The sequence below is a fragment of the Marmota flaviventris genome, chromosome X (genome assembly GCF_047511675.1).
Source record: "Marmota flaviventris isolate mMarFla1 chromosome X, mMarFla1.hap1, whole genome shotgun sequence".
NCBI classification, from domain to species: domain Eukaryota; kingdom Metazoa; phylum Chordata; class Mammalia; order Rodentia; family Sciuridae; genus Marmota; species Marmota flaviventris.
In genome coordinates this window covers 20,056,772-20,079,856 of record NC_092518.1, presented here as the reverse complement: position 1 = coordinate 20,079,856, position 23,085 = coordinate 20,056,772, and the positions used below count along the sequence as shown (strand labels likewise).

Below are 23,085 nucleotides of genomic sequence, written 5' to 3'. Positions count from 1 at the left end.
AGCAGTGGCCATGGATCAGTCTGGGTGACATCTCTCTCCCCATGCCCTAGACCTAGGAAGCTATCTACTTTGATGACCTCACACCAGCTATGATCATGATCCAGACACCATCCCATTAGGCTTCTTGGACTCAGGCAACTTCCCTCCATTATAGGCCTCCTGCCAGTGGCAGCTTCAATCTGGGGATGTCCCTCTATGCTTCTGGGGATATAGGTAGCTTCCTGCCTTGGAGAGCCTTCTGCCAACTGTAGCAGTAATCTGCATGCCTTTCCTTTCCTCTACCAGGGACCAAAACTGCCTTGCTTGGATGTGAGCTCTTGCTTCCTGCTGCTGTGAATTAAAGTTGTGTGTTCAGTTTTTTCCTGGGCTCCTGCAGAGGCTTTGCAGAGCTGGGTTAAGCTAGCACTTACTGAGACAGAGTTACTCCAGCCCACTTCCCTTATTCAAGGGGAGGGGGAGGGGGTTTCAGCAACTTTTGGCTAGTAGCTATCCCTGTATAAGTTCTTTCTAGACAGGATGTTTAAGAGATCTCACTGCAGGGTGTTCCCTCTGGTTTTTGTCTGTTGCTATCTGGAGGTGGAAAGATGTCATGTTGATTTAAAGGACTACTAGTCAGCTGCAGGCTCCAGGAATTGCTGCAGAATCAGGTATGGCTTTCCATTCAAGATTTGGTTTTAAACTTCTTGATTTGCTTTAAAAACCCGACTTCTCCTGTCACATTTTAATTCAGTCTCATTTTTTCAAGCTGTTGAAAAGTGGGTGAGTTTGTGTGCTTTTCTCTCCTTTCCCCCCAACCCTACTCCACCATGGTAGCCTGAGTTTGGCTCCAGTAACCAAACTTCAAGTCTCTCCAAATCTCAGACTGTCAAATATTGGGTCTTTCAGAATTTATTCTGTCACCCCATTCCTTCACTATCTCTCTTCTTTGTTGTGGAGAGAGCAGGGTTTACTGCACAGCTCCATTCTGCCATCTACTTCTCCAACCACATTGTATATTAACAAAAACAATTTACTTTTTCTTCACAATTCAAGTTATTTTGATTTCTTTCTCTTGTTACAAGCCCTGACTAAAATCTCACCTACAGTGTTAAAATTGATAATGAAGAAGACATGCTCAAAATGTTTCCAAATGTAAAGGAAGGGCAATAGACATATTGACAACACATAAAATGTTGGCTGTAATATATTTGTTGTTCTATATAACCTTCATCTGATTGAGAAGTTTTGCTGAGAGTTTTATCATGAATGGGTGTTGAATCATTAAATGTTTTTTTTTTTTTTTCCTGCATCTCCTGAGATGATAATAAGGTTTTCCTCATTTGGTTATATTTATTGATTTCCCAATATTAACTCAACTTTGCATTCCCTTGATATACCTTATAAGTTATGATGCGTTTTTTTGGTGTGTGTCACTAATAAACTATATCATGACAGATATTAGTTTATACTTATCTTGTTAGAGCTTAATTGTTGAATTCAAGAGGATTATTCAGAAGTTCTAACCCTGTTTTATGTGTTTTGTGAAGTTTTTTCCTCAAGTAATCCATACATTTTATTTGAGTTATTGAGTATATTGACATGAAGTTGTTCAAAATACCCCCTTATTTACTTTGGTTTTCTTTGTACAATGATTTTATAATTTATGAAATTATATATGACTATATAATTTCTCTCCTTCTACACTTTGAACCATGATTTCTATAGAGCATTTTCTGCTTATCAGTTATCTCTGACTAAATATGATTATACAACTGTCTTATCAGGTACTCACATGTTTATTTACCTGTTTAAAATCTTCTTTTTATATATGGTAGGTCTGAAGAACCCATACTCATAGATACTGTGAAAATATAATTCTTTTTCCCAAATGTAACAATAAATTATTTGACATCTTGGGTTTTAGATTGTGAGGTAATGGAATTGATCTTCTTCACAATGATACAGTAATTGATAGTGTGTCTATTTTATGGTATACATAAGTTTGTCACCAAAATGAAAGGTATGAGAAGCAAAATATGTTTATTGTTATGAATAACTTTCATATACACTCATCCAAATTTTCTATCTAACCTTCTCTAACCTGCTTTATACATAGGAGGCTGAAGTATACACACTGCATTAACAAGCTCTATGAGTTAAACATTAAATTGGGTATATGGCTACACCCATCGTATGGGGTTACATCCCAATAAACACATTGAAAACTGAAAATATTGTAATTCTAAAATGCATTTAATACATCTAGCCTACTGAACACCAGAGCTTAGCAACACAGAACAACTGTAGAGTTTCTGTTGTATGGTTCATGAGTGCATGGCTGTCCTGAAAGCTGTGACTCATTGCCAGTGCCCATTACTGTAAGACAGTATTGTAAGATATATTGTTAGCCCAGGAAATTCAATGTAGGTTTTATGCTGAATGCATAGTTAGAACTCTTATAAAGTTTTAAAAAATGATATGGCAACATAGTAAGTCAGGGACAGTACTCTGACCCTCCATAGTAAGTTATATTGCTAATTAGCTGCCTTTACTATAAAACTTCCAGATCATGGTCTCAACTTTTTCCTCTTATCCCTTTTCCTAACCATTTTAAGCCCAAGTGTAATGTTACCCAAATATTAAGAGTCACAGGAATACTAACTTTCCCATATCTTCGTACATGGCTTCTTTATATAGGATAGCACTATTTCACAAGTAGCCAAGCCCAAATCTATGCATATGTATATAAAAATAAATTTATATACATGTAGGATTTTCATATAAAATGAGGTTGCCTATTTAAAGCAGTAAGAAATAATATATTTTAGAAATTTTGAAATTTGCATTATGACATATACCAGAATAAATTCCAAAAATGTAAAAAAGTAAATAATGAAATATTGAAAGAAACCAATAAAAGGTCTATTTTCCTCATCCTAGTGAAAGTTTTTCTATGTATAACACAAATTCCAGAATATATCAAGAGAAAAAATGTGTTATATTTCACCACATAAGATCTAAATGCATACTACAGTTAGAGCAGCCTTTTTCATGCTGCTATGCAGCCAAATTATGAACTCAGAAAGGAAACAGACACAAAAACATTACATGACAATTTACTGGAGCCCTATCCCCTAGATAGTGAAAAGCAGAATAGATTTGGCCTCTCTAGCTTACTAGACATGACTGTGATATTCAAGAAACTGCAACAATACAGAGACAAACTTTGGTTAAAAAAATATGGTTGTAATCAGTACACAATCATGGGGTACCATTTCCCTCTTGGAGAGAGTCTAGAGTTCACACATTCCCTTGATTCAGTTCACATATACTGTGTAAAGTTCTCACACATATTGCTTTTTCCCCTTTCCCCACTTAAACATTGAATAATTTTGAGTGATGCTGATGTCTATGTTAAATGAGGTAGATCACACATGGTTCTACGAATAATAATGATATCTGAAAGGAAATATCCTTGACTTGACCATCTAGTAATACCTAATTTTCCTCACTGAGGGACCCTGAAGTTGTGTGGCTTCACAAAGTAATTCAGGATAAGAGACACATTAGTCAGACAAGGAAAGTTCTATGACCACTAACATTTTATGCCATTTTAGATTCTGTAAAAGGTGTTACCATCTCTTAAAGACAGCCTTCTCAAAAATAAAAGTGAGTTATTTCTGTGCCATCATCACTAAACATCTTTACTTTTAACAATAGGTATAAGCATAATCAAAATAAAAGTGGATGACATAAGTAATAGTTAATCCTCCATGTATATGAAAAATCAGAAAAGAACAATTTATTAGTATTTTAGTGCCTTTAAAGAAATAATAAAATTCTCTTAAAACCAAATGTTATCAAAATGCAAAAAAAGTCAAGTTGAGAGTATGTCCTAGAAAACATTAAAAAAAATCAACTGTATAAAACATATATATAAAATACAGAGTATCTGATCAAGAGCTACTATAGCTAATAACAATTTCTCTAGAAAGGGAAGTCAAAAAATTAGAGAGGAGATACTAGAAAAAAATGTCCCTTTAGTAGAAAAAGAAAATATCTTCACAACAAAATGACTTATTGATTACTAACATCAAAAAAAAAAAAGAAAGAAAGAAAGAAAAGAAAAGAAAAAGAAAAAAGAAACGGGGCTAATGTTGTGGCTCAGTGGTAGAGTACTTGCCTAGCATGCATGAGGCACTGGATTTGATCCTCAGCACCACATAAAAATAAAATAAAGAAATTATGTCCACCTACAACTAAAAATAATATAAAAAATAGAAACAAGGAAAGACTTACATGTAAATATCTCATGACTTTATAACAAAAGTGTTAAAAAGTTACTAACAATTTCTTAATTATTAATGAATTTACTTGTTTATTTATGTGTGCTAGGAATCAAACCCAGGACCTCCCACATGTTATTCAAGTGCTTTCCCACTGAACTTTCCCTAGACCCAATTAATACTTTTAAGGGCAAAAAGAAGATATGCTACTTTTTATAGGCAATACTGAATGCTAGGATATCTTGGAACAGGGTTTTAAAAACTCTCATATTTAGAATCAAGAATACTTTAACCAGGAAAACAAATTTATTTTCCAACATGAAATGAATCAAGTAGTTTGCTTCTAAAACATGTTTTCTGGTAATTTACTCTAGGTTGTACTTAAGCAAAATGAGGATAAAACAATACAAAACAAAACAAAATGCATGAGATGTAGAAAATAGCAAATGAGTCACTTAAAAGGAGATTGAGAAATTCCCTTTTTAATTTTTTTTGGTTATCAATAGACCTTTTTATTTTATTTATTTATATGTGGTGCTGAGAATCAAACTCAGTACCTCGCACATACTAGGCAAGTGCTCTGCCACTGAGCCATAACCCCAGCCCCATGAAATTCCCTTTTAATACATGAACTAAGAGTAAAATATACAGTTTTTTGAAGCATGGGGTCAAAGAACTCTAGATAAGTATCTTTGTGGAAAAAAGGAAACACTACCAGGAAAGTAGTATAATTCATAGGGTAGAATCACACAATAAAAATAATCCATTAATTCAGTCAATATATATTCTTGAGCACTGACCTTATTTCTATAGGCACCAAATTAACAATAGTTTGTATGTATACACACAGGCACGTTGATGCACTTGCATGCACACAGATTAAGGGAAAGATCCTCTTCCAAGGAACGTTTCTAGAGTTAGAAGATAAAAATGTTAGAATACACACACACACACACACACACACTGTACACACATTATTAGAAAAGATATGATTGGGAAAAAAAAACATGATGTGAAGATAGATGGTAGTCACTATTATTTTCTATAGATTAAGTAGAGAAATTCTCCTTCCTCAGGATTAGCTTGGGCTGAAACTTTCAGTCTTAGGAACATGTAAGGGAACTGTGCAGCTGAAATGGGGAGAATAACAGGAAGCACTGAACAAGAAGAAAGTAGAGACCTAATAAGACATCATGGGGGACCTTAAAGCTATAATAAAGACTGCATTTGACTCTGAGTGACACAGAAGACAATTGGATGACTTGATGGGATCACTTTTTTATGTAAAAAAAAGTGTTAGGGATAAAGAATGGAAAAATGAAAACCAGTGAAGGGACTATTATAATAATTCAGAGGAAAGATGTTGATTATTTGGGATAGGATTTTAACAATGGAAATGACAAGAGGGAGTCAGATTTGTGATATGATTACAAGGTATGGCTGACAGGAGCTTTGACTGGATTGGATATATATGAGAGTAAAAGAGAAGAGTCAAGATTGACAGTGAAGTATTTGGCACAAGGAACTGGAACAACAGAGTTTCTACTTTTAGGGATGAGAAGAGTGAAGAAAGAACAGGTTTGAGGAACAGGAAGCAAGTATGTGTCAGATATACAAGGCTGAAATTGATGAGAGATGTTTGGAATGGAATTGTATTTTTCCTCAATAAAAAATAAAAATAATTATAAAATTTCAGAAGAAAATAAAACATTGTCACAAGTCAGACATATTCCAAGTATGTAGAAAATTAAATGAAATAACACTTTAAGAATTTGGGGAATGTAAGATTATATCTACAAACACATACATGTAATCTTATTTATATATAATCTTGAATATATAATATTTAATATACATAATCTTCAAATATACATATATGTGTGTTTGTGTATATATGTCTTTATTAATGTATTATTTTACTTCAAATAGCTAATGATGAATACATTGAATTCAAAAGAAAAAATTATAATCTTAGCACACTACTTGATTGGTCAATAAACATTATTTACACATAGCATTTGCATTGTGTTTTATTTGCAGTGGGTTTATTTTTATGTTGTGTAAATTTACAGGCAAGGCAAAGAAAATTATGATTGTGGTTGAAGAACAAAATGTAGGATTTAAAATCTTCTCAAGTGTGAAAGTAAATTTGTAAGTGACAGATGGTAGGAGATGAGAGAGCAAAGGATGTGGAGAATATATGAAGGTACTGATATTCTCATTCTATGCAAAGAAATCAAAATGTGTATATAACTTTTATAGACTAACAAACTGAATTATGAAGTTATTGATTAATATTAAAGTTACCCAACAAAAGAACATGTTATGGCCATAAACTTTTTGACACAGATGAATTTAGGTAATGGAATTACTTAAAAGTTCGAATGTCCTATTGAGAAGTTAATAGATTTTGTTCTAAAGTTAATCAGGATATAGATTTATAAGCATGTTATTTTAATTTTGCAAATTACTTCAATAGATGTTATATTGAAGGCTTAATGTGGGCTAAAGAGAATTGATAAATGAGATTTTCTAAGTCTTTTCAGCAAGATCCCCGCTGTGTTAATTGATTATAGTAGTGATGTAAATATTTAAGAATTTATTAAAAAAATATAAAAGCCTTTGCTAAATAATAGGAAGAAAAAAGTAAGTTTAAAAACATAAAAGAAATTCTAAAAATGCCACCTTGCAACACACAAATATCTAGTCCCTCCCATATATAAATATTTCCTTGAACTGTTAAGATTTATTTCATTTCACATACATTTAATAATCTAAACAAGCTGTTTTAGTGCATTGGGCTGTCAGAAATTATAGGCTACAAACTTTCACCAATTGTCATTATAAAATAATAAGGTAATACTGTATTTGATATAAAGCCTTATAAAAATAGAAATAATCTTATAACCCTAAGTACTTGAAAAAGTTAAATGCTATGCTGACATTGATATTGTCCTTTTCAGCATGATAAGAAGATGAGGTTGTACAATGTTTACATTCCTGTAATTATAGAGCAAGGGCAGTGTTCATGCTGTTCACTTTGAGCCATGTAGAGCAAGATTAAGCTCTACATACTCTGGTCATTGTTATCATGCTTAAAATTGTTCTCCTATATTTAATTTTAATAAATTAAAACAAATATTTCTAAGATAGGTAATTTATTATATTTTAACCATAAGGCTTATAATCCTCTAACCACTTAATGAAAACATTGAGTGACTAGTTCCATGTAATGAATTTCCCCAAATACTAAGATGAACTTTGTTGAACAGAGAGCAATGTTTTCTATTTAGACATTCCCTCTTTCTACTGCTTTAATAACCCGATCAGTCAGAGCTATCTCTGACAGTTCTGAATTAAATTTAACATGAAATTTAACTTCTTCCTTACCTTCATGAAGATAGTGTTCTGGATTTTTGCTTCCCTTACCTCCATGTAGATGATTTATTCTTACATGCCAGCAACATGGAAACTGGTTTCTTGGACATATTTTCTTTTATATCTAACACAGGAAATAAGAAATGAGAACTCTTTCATTAGGGGACCCATTATTAATAATTTCAACTTTTGTTTATTGGTGATATGATGGTTAAGATAATAAATGGCCTCATTCTTTAGTTGAAATTTCTCCAACCTAAAGAGAAACACTTGGCCAAACAGGATAAAAGAACGTAAAACATTACATTAACCTTAAACATTAGTCCAAAGTGTATAAACATGTATATTACCCCAAAATTCTGCTGGATTTCTTACAGGTACACCATGAGATTATTTTTATATCATAACTTTGAAAAGAAAATTTACTACTCTTTTATTTTATTTTAAATATTTTTTTAGTTGTAGATGGACACAATACCTTTATTTTATTTATTTTTATGTGGTATTGGGATCAAACCCAGTGCCTCACGCATGCTCAGCTAACGCTCTACCCCAGCCCTACTGCTCTTTTAAAAGCAATTTTATTCACATAGAGTTAAATTGAAATATCCACATATGTAGCTCTTACTTTGACTAAGATTCATTTCACATACATTTAATAATTTAATAATCTAAATAATCTAAAGCCACATTCCATTAACTCCTTTATTTTTAAGGTAAAATTGCTTTTCTATGACTACCATGTTGAACAGATCAAACTTTCTCTTCTGGTTATTTGTATATATTAATATTTTTACTCTGTTGATTACTTTTTCATTTCTGATCAGATTCCTCCTTTTTTTGCATATCGGAAACCTAGTTCATCTCTGGAACCTAGTTCATCTCTCTCACTAGAACCCAACTGGTCTGGTAGGCAAGTATTGCCCAAATGTGCAAAATTCTTTATGTAAATAGCACATCCTTATGACTTGGTTTTTAACTACACTGTGGCAATGTTTAGCAAAATGATTATATATTTGATATAGTTATCAAAGTTAACCAGATCTTTTTTAAAAAGAAATTGTGGGATAGTGTGGAAAATAACATGGCTTTTTGGAGGAGGTATATATTCATATTTTTCCATAGCTCCTTAAATGAAATGTGATTAATACACATGTAGAATTGGTGCATGCTGCTTTCCCTATGATATCTCACCTAAACACCACTCTTTAGATTTGGATGTTTTCAATATGTTAAGGACATTCCAAAGGAATTTTAAAGGGCCAGAATTAAAAATCATCATCTTCCCTTCAAGGAAACTGCTACAAGTAATAAAACATTATTCAAAGTCTTAGCTCATCCTTTTAATATGCCCTCTGCTCTGTGTTACTAGAACCACATGAACCTCTGTTTCTCATTTTACTATATTAACACACTAAACATGGAACCCCAAAATGCTACTTTATGATTACAGAAGGAAGTTTTAATTATATTCTATGCCTTATAGTCGTCAAGATAGGTCTTAGCTTTGCCAAAAGGGTTGAAATAAAAGTGAGCCATTATTTTAAAAAATAGTTAATACTGTACTGGGGTTGTGGCTCAGTGGTAGAGCAGTTGTCTAGTGTGTGTAAGGCACTGGGTTTAATCCTCAGCTCTGCATATAAATAAATTTTAAAAAATAAAGATCCATCAAAAACTGATAAAAATATTTTAAAAATAATTAATCCACTATTCATTTTTCGGACTAATTTCAAATACCTCTTCCTCCTAAAAGCCTAATTGGAAATTATATAGCCTTTCTAGATTTCTCAACTGTCCTATTTCTTTTTCTAGGACATATGCTACACTCTATATTATTGTTATAGTTTATAATCATCACATTTCTTACTATGGGATTAAGTTATTTGAGAATAGGAATTCTTCCTTACTCATTATGTACAACAATCAAATCTATTTTGTTAGATGAATGTTGAAGTAAACTTAAATTTCCACTTCCCTTCTCAACCTCATTAAAGTACCTATACATTTTATGTGTAACTTAACCAATGTATCAGCTGAAAAAATATTGTCTATGATTGGTGTAATTCTTCAACTCACCCAGTAAAAACTATAGACCAATGTAAGAATTATAATTAGTTTATTAGTTCATGTTAATCTATTAATTATAATCTATAAGTAGCTTTTGAAATGCAATTCTTTTTTTTTTCTTGGCTAAATATTTCTATTTTATTTAAACAGTCTATTTACTGTCATGTTCCTGTTTTCACTTTCTCTTGCTTAGCCAGCCATGAGTTCTACATATCTTCCTCATAAGGTCTTCTGTGCTCTCCTTGCCCAACTCACAGTTCCTCTGATCACGAAGGCTCCTCCAGGAGTGTACACAAAGATGGGTATTATAGAGCTCCATATGATCCACCATATGTTGCATGCACAAGTAAGTTCATGTTGTGAAAGTAAAAAAGGGCTGAAATGCAATTCTTAAAGTTTATACATATATGTAGCAATGTGAAAAAAGTATCAATGTGAATTTTATGTAAAATTCCTTAGCTTATCTCTCACATTAGAATGTGTTAAAAGTTATCTATGACAATTCAAATTTGTATTTTTCTTTATTGGTTATTTTTTTATAAAATTTTATATGTAAGTATATGACCAGAAAGTACTATAAGATTCAAAGTAATCTAATACAAATCTAATACATCTTGTACAAATCACTGTGAGATTGCCAATGTTCGTAAATCTATTGTCATTTGAGTATTTGAAATTAACTGTTCTTCAACCTCTGATATAATTACATTTTAGTAAAATGGCAAAGCAAGGATCAACTCAAACTTTAGATTCACTGCCTATTCATGACCTGAATTTGATATTTCATTTCTTCCAATATAAAATTTAAGTAGAAAAACTTTCTTAAATAACATTTATCCAAAATGTAAAACACAGCTCAAGATAATTCAGAATGTTAAATACAATATGGAATCAGCATGATTTATACCTATTTTACTTATTAAACCATTTATTCAATGGAAAATACATATTTCAGGCTATCAACATGCTATGCACAGTTGTTGCATTCATTGAGACCATAGCCCAGCAGGAAACATAGATACTGAATAAATAATAACAAATATGATAAAGATTAATGAACGAGTTTTGTACATTAATTATAGATATAAATGAGCATGGGTTACCTTTTGTATTATATTAAAACATGTTGAAGACATTTATGGATTTAAGCATTTCATGAAACATCTTGTGACTAGTTAGATGATAAATATACATAAAATGAACAAAGAAATTAATATATAAGCCTAGCATCCATGTTGGGTGCCTAAAGGAAATAATGGAATATGAGAAATGTAATGCAAAGAATTTTACATAAGGACTAGATTATATATTCTCAAATTTTATTAGAAACTCTAAGAACAAATCAGGTTTTCACATAGAGTGCAGGACTTAGAATAGATCTAAGAAGACTTTTCAAAGAGTGGCAGTCATTAAATATTATAATTGATTTCCAAATGAAGTTGTCAAATCCTTTTCACATGTCTTTGAAAATAAGATAGGGGTTTCATCTGTTCAGGATGCTTTAATTGTCTCTACATTATGCCAAAACATCTGCTAGTTTCAGTCAATAGTAAAAACTCCGCACTGTCAATTCAAAGAATAAAATCAGATCAATCATTTTTTGGCATCATGTAGCTCAAACAAACCTGCTGACTGACATTTTTATTTCTCTTCAAATTATTCTAGCTTAATGTAAACTCAAAACTCTTATAGTTCTAAGAGGGCTACATTAACTAAGTAAATTTTCTAATGCTTTTCAACTATACATGCATAAAATTGTTTGTATTCATAATTTATGAATATAAAGTACTTGTAACCCTTATATAATTTGAGTGAGGCATGCTTTAAGTATGCTTGGAAAAAGTTGAAATGAGAAAATGACAATGTTGATATTTAAATTAAAATGTTATTGCTAGAACTCAAGAAGTTGCAATAAAATTCAAAGGTAAGTATATTTTACATAGTTTCCTATATACTCATTATAAATAGCTATATTTAGGGGGAAAAAACGTTGGAAAGAATAGCCGTAACACTAATATTAAGGATAATGAGGAAGAAATTGCTTTTTTAAAATTTCTAGCTAAAATAACAGCTTGGCTGATGCTTGATGAATACCTATTGGATAGACTAATTGGCTGGTTGCTTTATGTGTTGAGACACTGATCTGAGATGTGGTAAATAGTGGTATAATTCATCTGTCAATTCAGTATGCTAAAAACAATTCCTTTTTTTTTAGTTTTTAGAGATATTGTGCTATTTTTCCTATTTTGATTAAAACATGGGTAAATTTCTATTTCTATTAATTCAGATTTGAGTGTTAAAAATTGTGTCAATGTGAAATGCCAAGTTAGAGTCAGCATACCAAGAAATGGCAAAGGCAGAAGGAAGAATGAGATTCAATAAACAGCCAATCGTAAAGCCATGTTACTGTACTATTCCTAGGGTGTCAGCCATCACATCAAGGTGGTCCCCACTCCATGGAGTAGGGGATCAATACTGGGGTTACTCAAGCACTCCCATGATGCTCAAGATTTAGTGATTGCACTTGTTCATTTCCAGAAATTCTGTCTGGTCCTTTTTCAAATTTTATAGTCTGTTATTTTGTTGTTTCTTTTAGCTTGCTCAATTAACTCAAATGTCTGGGCTGCTAGCCACTCCATTTGTTGAAATTGCTGACTTCTGCATGATGACTTATTTGTCTTGTATCTTGAAATTTTCTTTAAGTTCAAGCTCATTCCAGTAGAATTTTCTCTCTTGTGGGATTCTTGAATGATCTTCTGTGTGGAAGGGCTCTCCAGAGAAGAGTCACATTTGCTTATTCTGGGACCCTAAGGGAGTCTGGATACATCTTCAGGTGATTCATAGGAATAAACTAGGTGTGGGACACCCAGAGACTCTTTGTCTCTTTGTGCTATCTTCTTAAGATTGTTGTAAATCTGAAACTTCTAAAAATATAATCTGTTTATTAAACATTAGGGGTAAGGATGAAATAGATAACAGAACTATTATGTGCTGTAAGCAATTTGAATGTATTTGGACCATATTTGGGAGCCTCTGAAAGACCGAGTTGTAAATGTTTGCTTTGAAAGCCCCATGAAGGCTCAGGTCAACAAGAGACTTAGGTCAGAAGAGACCAGGTGGAGGCCTGCGCCAGGCAGTAGCAGTGGTACTGAATGGGGGGCAGGAGTCAAGAGAGTAACCAATGGAGTTAACAGCACTGAATCCCTGAATCAGTCAGGGCAGTAGACCAAAGAGGAGAGAAGTCTACCATGAGGGGATTCAAGTTGAAAATTGAAATATTGGAAATGTTTACAGTAGGAAAACAATTCTTAATCCTAATTCAGTTTTGGTCAGGGAATTTTCCAGTGAGAAGGAGAAACTGAATAATAATGGTATATGGGGAAGGAAATTACCATTTACTACATGCTCTACTCAAGTTTTTGTTTATTGTTTTTTTCTTAGGAAATGAATATTTCTAGTGAACACAATTAATTATATGCAGTAGTAAACCTTTATAAAAGTTTCCTTGAGAAGATAATACTTAGGCTAAATGCTTTACATTTCTTTCTTAGTTGTTACATTTATGAGATCATTAAGTTAAGAAGAGGTCAGTGGTTCTAAAAGTATTTTAAAACAACTGCTTCCATGGTCTTTTACAGCATAATATTGATTTTAACTATTCACAGTGTTACTTTGTAACTAAGTCAAGGTATTACTAGTAGCAATAACACTTGAGCCTCAAAACTTCAAAAGTTGTAAACAATATTAAAAGTTTGTTTATTCACATAAAATTTAAAATGGTTGTTCCACACCTGTGAGCAATTCTACCTTAAATAATACTTTGGAATGCATGCTTTTTCTATTTTATGGCACCACCATTTTTAGAGATGTCTTCCAAGTTATTATTATGTTCTTTTTTTTCAATCAGTGGGGGAACAAAGGATACACTGGATAATGAATGGTGTTTCTTAAAGGCCAAGATTGAAAGGGACATTTTAATTCCACTCACATTCTATTTTTAAGAACTTAGTCATATAGTCACACCTGCTTCTTGGTCATATATGTGAAATATATTCTAACTATATGCCCAAAAATAAAAGTTGAGTTTCGAGGGAAGCTACTCAAACTGTGAAACAGTCTTCTAGTTATTAAATATCCTATGCTGAGAATACTCCCAAAAGAGAATACCCCAAATCTCATCCAGTCATTGCATCTAATTAAAATCTAGTATTATCAGGAGATGAGCAGTAGCTATTGTCAAGTCTGCATATGGCTCCTCTTCATCTGTAAAATCTATTAATTGGGATGACAAGTTTATCATTTTAGTAGACAGAATAATACTCCACCCTGTCTCTACTCCTTCTTCTTCGGGGACATCCTATACTAAGCTCCAGAACCAATTTATATATTAGGTTACATGGTAATGGAAAATTAAGTTTGCAGAAATTAAATTATGTTTCTGATTAGCTGACTTTTACATAATTATTATAGATTATCTGAGGGAACCCAATGTAATCATGATGGTCATTGAGAGTGGAAGAGGAGCCAGAAGTGTTCTCTGAGAGAAAGAGATGTAATGATGAAATGAGGTCAGGGTGATGCAATGTGAGGACTCAACCAACATTGCTATATTTGAAAACAGACAAAGGGGCCATGATCCAAGTAATGTGAGTTGTAAGCCTCTAGATGCTAGAAAGGGAACGAAAATAAATTATTAGCTAGCATTACCATAAAGAAATGTAGCCCTGCTGACAATTTGATTTTGACTTGATGATACTTGTATTGCACTGCCTCCAAAATGGTAAGATAATAAGTTTATGTTGTCTTAAGCCACAAAATTTGTTGTAATTTTTATAGCAGCAAAATAAATTAACGCAAGTCTCTCTTTCCATAAACATCTAGTATGCCATGGTAGTGGTGGAACAGGAAAACTAGAAAAACATTCCCATGTAAAAAGGGAAAGTGGAAGAGAACAAGTAGGAATATCCTAGCATACAGCAAGGATATAGCCTTTTGGAAAGGTATGTGAGTCTCACAATGCCCCTCCCCCAGTAATTAGAGGTGTTCCTTGATTACAGTTGATTTTGATTGGGGAGAAGCAAATTCCCTGATTTTTAGTAGGTAAGTCTCCTAGCTATGCCTTCTTCAAGGTTATTCCTCTGCCATTATTCTCTACCTGAAATCGGCTTTGGGGATTGTGATTTCCTTAGGTACTTCATTGTTTTTAGATCCTGCTTCTTGGTCATATAATTCAGGAGCCATAATATTTTGGTTTTGTAATTACTCCTCCAAATTTGAATAGGCTTATTTTCTATTTAATTTTAGGTAGTTCCAGTGTCTTTAAACACATTGAAGTTGTTTTCAAGTTAGCTAAATATGATATATCCTTGGTTCTATACCTGTGGTGTGCTGTAACTAGCCACTACTGGGTTTCAAGTTCTGATTGGTAAATTTTCAGGAATTTTGGGAGCCTGTTGACATTATGTTGATAGCTTGAAATTGTCTGTGGTGGGAATAGTTATACCATAGACATGAGCAAATACTATAAATCATGGCTTTTTATTTATGTCCTTTTTGAAAGCCATGTGTTAAAAATTTAATAGCACAGCAGTGTCTGTGTCTTTATTTCTCAACTTAATGTGGCTAACTTTACTCCCTCTGAAGAAATCAGTGGGAATACAGCATAACATAATCTTGGCTGCAAAACTGAGTTGTTTTTCAACTGGGAAGTCATACTAAGCCTTTCATTCAATGATTTTTACATTTTTAACTACTACTGTTTGGTGCTTAGAATGACTCTGATTTTCTATCCCTTTAACTTCTTAAATTTCTGAATTTTCTCCACTTGCTAAATATTTCTGCTTATACATCAGCCAATTATTTCCCTATCTTATCTCCTAATAATACCTTACAAAAAGTGGACCATAAATGTCAACCCATCATTATCACTGCCATTCAAGTTACTGCAGGTGAAATTTTCACCAAATGTTTTCTCACTGCACCAGATGGTTCTCACTGCATTATTGATTTAACTGCCCAACCACTGTCCAACAACTAAACCACTCCATATATTGTAAAGTTTTGTTAAATTGTACCCTACTTCAAAGTGACAATTTCTGTATTACTTCAGATAACATTACCTACTGTAATTGATGAATCCCAAAATGTAATTTTCTCAATACAGTAGAAGTTTATCTTCCACACATATCCAAAATGGATGTCAGCAATTTGCAGATGGCTCTTGTTCAAGTGGTGATTCAGGGATTCAGGCTCCTCTCTTATGGCTCCTGTGTCCAATATACTGCTTTCCAGGTCACTTTGCTCTTCTGCTACCAGCTGGCAGTAAGCAAAAGAGCATTGAGGATAATAAATGGGGCACTTTTATGGGCTAGTTCTGTAAGTGGCATATTTAATTTCTGCTTACATGTCTTTAGCTAGAAATCATTCACATAGGCACTTTATTGCAAAGGACATAGCACATGTAATCTAGATGTTGGTAGAAGACAAGAAATAAATTTTGTAAAAAACCAGCTAGTGTCTAGCACTTTAATTGTTCTGCTAACTATGTTATGTTAATGGCTAATGTGCCCCCATGATTTGATTTTTATCTTATTTTAAAGAATTTTATAATTTTGAATAACACTATATCAACACCATTATGCACTGTCTATTCTGGCTATTAATGGAATTTTCATTTCTGGAAATCAATATCTCCAAAGAAAATCATAAAATACAAAGTATATACCCTGTAATACCCTCTAAGTGTAGCTTCAGAGTAAATTTTCTTATCTCTGAAAACAACATAGATGCATATTTGATTCAGAAGCTGTAAAGCTGTAATCATTAGGCATCTTAGTCATAAAATGTAAATCCTTGTGTTTAATTTCTGGTGTGACACAAAGCATTATTCTAGTTATTGAATCTCTTTGAATTACAATGAGTTCATCTGCAAAATAAGAACTGAAAATGTTAGCCATTATGTAGGATTATTGTGTGGATTAAATAAGAAAATGTATATAAACTACTTAGCTCAGGACCTGATAAATAGTAAGCACTAAATAAGTATTAGATATTACTAAACATGCTTTACTTCTGAATTACCAACATTTCAAACTGTCCTCACTGAGAATTCATTAAACCCTGTTATACTCTGGATGTCGAGGCTGTTGTACTCACTTTGATCATACTCATCTAGCTCATCAACTCTAGATATAACATGAATAATTTATATTTTATTTCACCACCAAGCACCAGTGTTTTTCAGATTTATTTTTGGGAAAATCCATATTTTTATTTCCGCAATTTAGGCAATTGTCTTATATCTTCCAAACAGACTTCTGATATGCTAGCAAATAATGAGAAACAACTTAAAATCTATGAAAAGCAGGAGGAGCAACCATGTCTTGGAAGAAGAAAGAAAATGGCATGTGTACATCCATGAAGATTAATGAGCCACCAACACTCATATAATATTAAGATGAAATCCTAACTATGCCACTTTGAAACCTGACAGGATAATGATTAACAATTTTAGAGTGTTTATCATAGGCCAGGCATGTAGATAAAAAGCATGGCAAATGTTAATATATATTAACTCATTCCATATTCACAAATACTGTAAAAATTATGTACTATTACTATCTCCATTTTACAAATGTTCAAACTCTGAGATGCTAAATATAAATATTTGTGCAATTATAATGGGGCTAAAACATACATGATAAAGAATCTTCAGTTTTCCATTTGCTTTCTATCCTTGCATTCTTTTCTTGCCATTTTTACTATCTATTTGTGAAATTTAAATATTCTATAAATGACAAACATGCAAAGACAGTTCTTAGAATGCAAAGAAGGAGGATGAAAATAGGAATGATCCTGAACTATGGAGTTTCATTAAGGTAGTAAGCCATTGCCATTATGGTTTGGATCTGAAAATGTTCCTCTAAAAGTTCATGGTTTGAAAGCATGATCCCCAAGGCAGGAATGTTCAGAGGTAAAATGATTGATGATTGACTTATGAAAGCTAATCGACTTCATTAGTGGATTAATCCATTTGGTGAATTAATAATTTAAATAGATTACAGGTGGTAACTGTGGACGGGTTGGAAGTAGCTGGAGGAACTAGGTCACTGGAGGAATGTCCTGGTAAAGTTCCAGATGAGGATAACTAGATATGTCATCCAACCACTTCCAGCGTTGGCAGACTCTGGTCACTAGAGGGGGTGTCTCAGATCCTGAAAAAAAGACTAAAACAATCATCAGCACCAGAGCAGTAGAATACTGTGGAGTCTTACCCCTGCAGTTAGCTCTCAGAATCCCCCAAAAGCCATGGCCAGATGTAGTTCACTCTGACTTTAACCTCTGGGGACTCAGGATAGTGAAGTGCTTAGTCTGTGGCTGGCCGATTCAGCCCAGGAAATATTTCCAGGATGTACTAGGAGTCAGAGTAGGACCCTAAAGAAGGAGTGGACCAAGAAACATAACAATGTGGTAGCACATAATTTCTCCACTATCAGTACTGGGAAATATAGAAATAGATGTTATGAAGAGCAATTCTTCCTCAGGGTGACCAAGACAGAGGAATTGTACAGCTTCCCCATGAGTCACATGAGGAAACTGAGGACTGGTGAGGGCAACCACCATAAGTCCCTAATTATGCATCACTGAAGATAAGAACATTTTAACATAACCAAAATACTACTAGCCCACTTATTAATATTGAAAATATTTACTTAGTATTATGTAATATATTCTATATATCTCACCAATGTTCTCAAAGTTCCCCAAAGGTCACAAAGTTGTCTTTTTGATATTTAGTTATAAAATCCATATACAAAGATGTTCATATGTTGCGTTGGCTGTTTTGTTTCTTATCTAATTATCATAGAAAGAGGTTCCTCTCCTTTTTACATCAAGTATTGATTAGAGGAACCATATAATTTGTCTTGTGGAACACCCTACATCCTGAATCTGGCAGGTTGCATTTTTTTAATATTTATTTTTTAGTTGTAGTTGGATACAATACTGTTATTTTATTTATTTATTTTTATGTGGTGCTGAGGATCAAACCCAGGACCTTGCACATGCTAGGTGAGGGCTCTACCACTGAGTCACAATCCCAGCCCCTGAAGATTGCTTTTTCAAGTTGCATTTTATCTTTTCTTTTTTTCGTGTATAATTGCATGGATCCATCATATCATTAAAGATGAAAAAATTGTAACATCCTAATCCCATATTTCATTCTTTGATTAGCTGGATTTATTATATAAAGAAAAATTCTTGGGTGATCTTAAATTACAGTTCATACAGGAAATTCAGGAAAAAATGCTTGACTCTGTCATTTCACTATTTGTAATTTTTAGAGAAATCAAATCCAGAAATGCTAATGGAGAATAGTGATATTTTGAGAAGTATGAAATCATGGACTTTAATATAGTCTAAATATTAGCAGTTATTCTGTTTGATGATCAATATGTTCTTCCTTATTCCTGTGGAAGTCTCTTCAAGTTGAATCACATATCTTTTTTACATAACCACCTTAGTCTTTAAAGTCTTTCTTGTTTTCTGATATGACAACATGTCCCAGAATCATCTTGAATATGTCTTAACCTTACTCATAATTAAGAATTTCTCTGTGGATCCCTGATTCCATTTGATGGGAAATGGTTCCTGAGGTTTGCACTCTGGGCTCCAGTAACACCAACCATAACACTGGTTGTTATTTCTCCTTTGTCAGTGAGAAATTTTAGGACTATTGAGTTTTTACAAAAAAAAAAAATCCTGAGTTCATGCTGAACTTATGATTCAGATTTAAGGTTATACTCATTTTATATAAGTTCTTTTGTATTTGTATCTCTTTACTCTTATGCTGAAAACTTTGGTTCCTGGTAATATTACCACAATTATTTACCTGTTTCTTCTACAATATACCTGTAATAGTTTCAAAAAAGCAATAACAATATCTTTTGCCAACAGCAAGAGTATAAATGAAGTTTAAAATTTATGAGTTTTTGTCATTTGAATGTTTTCCACTCATAATGTATATCAAAATACTTCTTTTCAAATCAATTTTTTTCTCCCTGTATCTACCCAATAGTCATATCTGTTTGTACATTTGTTTCATATTTTTATTGTGATGTAACATCCATAACTATGAAAAACATATAATTCTATAGTCAAAATCATATTCAAGTTTGCATTTACAGAAATATCACTACTATTTTTATCCCCATACCCTATTGCATAGAGGGAGAAGGAAAAAGAAAGGGAGAGAAAAAGAGGAACAGGAGGAAATTGAAGAGAATGAATGAGGACAATGAAGAATTTCTACCCCTTCTTGTGCTGTTCTGCATAATATTGAATCTTACTTTGATCAGCTAACAAATATACCCCATTACCACTATGCATAAGTATAGAAAGATCCTCATTCTTTTTCATAGCTGCATAGTACAATCAGAGTACCTTTTTAAGATATTAAAGAAATTTTGCTTTGAGGATAATATTTGTTTTATCTTTTCATATCTGTATTGGGCTATTAAAATTCTTCACAATTTTTTAAATTTCATATACTAGTAATACTAAAACTTTATCAGTTAAAAATACAAATATTTATCTCATAATTTTGATTTTTTTTGTCTTTTTATTTGTTTTGTTGATACCAGTGATCGAACTTGGGGTACTTTACCACTGAGCCACATACCCAACCCTTTTTAAATTGTCTATTTTGAGAAAGGTCTCACTAAGTTGCTTAGGGCTTCACTAAGTTGCTGAAGCTGGCCTAAAACTTGCAATTCTCCTGCCTCAGTTGCTAGGATTACAGGAATATGCCACTGCATCTGGCTTGACTTTACTTTTGAAATTATTTGGCTCTTAAAAAAAAACTAATGAAAATTTTATTGTAACCATATATGTGGTATTCTTGGGGATGAACTGAGTATAAAGACATAACAATTTCATTGACATATCACTTATTTCCATTATTTGTATGATTATACATTGCTATGTTTATGGGATTATTTTTTAAATATTTTTTTAGTTGTAGATGGACACAATACCTTTATTTTATTTGTTTATTTTTTTTGGGTGGTGTGGGCTCTCATAACCCAAATATTTCACCTCTAAACTTCCTTGCATTGTCTTACACATGAGCTTTTGGGGGACAACTCATATGCCTCACACATGCTAGGCAAGCCCTCTACCACTGAGCCACAACCCTGTCCCTTATGAAATTATTTTTAAAGAGATACATTCTCTTCTTAGGATGGGCTTTAAATACTTTGCCAATTTTTCTTTCCTTTTTAAAAATATTTTTTAGTTGTCAATGGACCTTTATTTTATTTATTCATGTGTGGTGCTGAGAATGGAACCCAGTGCCTGACACATGCTAGGCAAGCACTCTACCACTGAGCCACAACCCAGCCCCATACTTTGCCCATTTTTCTATAGGGTTGTTTTAGTTAGATATTTTTTGCAACTGTGACCAAAAGTCCTGACAAGAACAATTAGAGGAGGAAAAGTGTCACGTTTCTCACAACTAAAACACTCAGGGTCACTCCAGGTGAACTAGGCTGCACGAAATAATCACACAAGAGACAGAGATACCTTTTTGTTTGGGTCCTGTGATGGCTCCTCTGACCTTAAGGGTCCTCAGAAAGAGAGAGAGAGAGCTTTTATTGAGAAGCCATTCAAATGAAGCAAGGGGTCAGGTTTCAGGGGGTGAGTCTAGCTTCCTGATGTCTGCTGTCAGCAGATTGACTGACATCTAGCAAGGACACACGGAAAGGCAGAGCAAGAGAAGGGAGACACACAAAGGGTGTTTCCATGGGACATTCTATTCCAAACAGGACAAAGGGGTAATATCACAAAGGAACAGGTTAATGTAGCTCAATTCATGGGTCAACACATTTACATCTGAAGACATGTCCTCAAACTTCTGGGACCAGGGCAATGTACAGGTCACTACAAGATGTAGTGACTGGTCAAAGCCTCTCTGCTCCAGGATGGAAGCTGCAAGTAATTCAGAGTGGCTCCCCACAGAAAAGTTTATTTGGGGGCTCCTTGTTTCAGAGGTCTCAGTTCATAGATGACCGACTTCATTCCTTGGGGGAAGTGAGGCAGAATATCATGGCAGAGAAGTGTAGTAGAGGGAAGTAGCTTAAGACATTGCACTGGGAATGAGAGAGAAAGCTCTGCCCAACAAAGGCAAAATATAAGCTCCAAAGGCATGCCTCCAGGGACCCACCTCATCTAGCCTTGCCCTACCTGCTTTCAGTTATCATCCAGTTTATCCTTATCCGGAGATTAATTCACTAAGTAGGTTAAAGGTCTCATAACCCAAGTATTTCACCTCTAAACTCCCTTGCATTGTCTTACACATGAGCTTTTGGGGGACAACTCATATCTAAATCATAGCAGTTGTTCTCGTTTTACTTAGTTATTATAAGATTACAAAAATAAATAGTGAATATGAATCTCTTGTCTGATATATGAACTTCAAATACATTCTCCTTATCTGTTACTTGCTTTTTAACATTCTGAATGGTGGTTTTTATTTATTCTGCTTTGTTGTATTATAAACAGAAGTTCTTAATTTTAATGAAGTAGTTATCAAACATTTATTTTATGGGTTAGAGTGATTTATGTCATGTTTATAAAATAATGAAATGCTCGAAGCACAAAAAGATTTTCTTCTATGTTTTCTTCAAAAAATTATTTACCTTTCTTTAAAAGGTTAAATTTCTTTAAAATTCATTTGTAATAGTTTGTGTGTGCTTTTGGTTTTTTGTTTCTTTCTTTTTTTTTTGGCGAATAGAGATTTAATAGAATTATTTTTTACTTGTCCATATGCTATCAAATGCATCTAACTTGGTTTATCAGCAAAGGGAACATTTCCATGATAAAATCACCATTACAATAAGTCAGGTGATTTATATATATTTTGGACTTTTTCTGGGTTTATTTCTATTCAATCTGTCTATTTGTCTGCTCTCGCACAAAAAAGTCTTAATTACTATAGATTTAAAATTTATCTTATTATTGGATTATTCACTCTTCCCATTTTTTCTTCTTATTCAATATTTCTGTGGCTGTCCTTGGTCCTTTGAATTTCTCTCTAGATTTCAGAGACAACTTATCAATTTTAACAACATTTTCCTAGGATTTTCATTGAGATTTCATTGAACATATAGATCAGTTGAAGAGAAATGACATTTTTGCAATATTGAAAATAGCAATCCAATAACTTAATATTCCTCCCTCATCATTTATTTCCTTTTAAAAATTCCTATAAACCTTATACTAATTGAATATTTTATTTTTATGCTATTATGAATATTTTAATTTTATTGTATGCATTTATTATTGAACTATAGATATACATTTGGCTTTATGCCTAATC

The 23,085-nt window shown here is 33.0% G+C and overlaps 1 long non-coding RNA gene across 1 annotated transcript in view; it reads left to right on the top strand.

Annotated features, from left to right (window-relative positions):
* The first annotated feature begins 520 nt into the window (after positions 1 to 520).
* Positions 521 to 23,085, top strand: part of LOC139703268 (uncharacterized) — a 36,656-nt gene continuing 14,091 nt past the window's right edge. Inside the window, exons 1-2 of the long non-coding RNA XR_011705671.1 lie at positions 521 to 647; positions 9,904 to 10,056. This is a non-coding gene — a long non-coding RNA (uncharacterized lncRNA). The remainder of the gene's footprint in view (positions 648 to 9,903; positions 10,057 to 23,085) is intronic.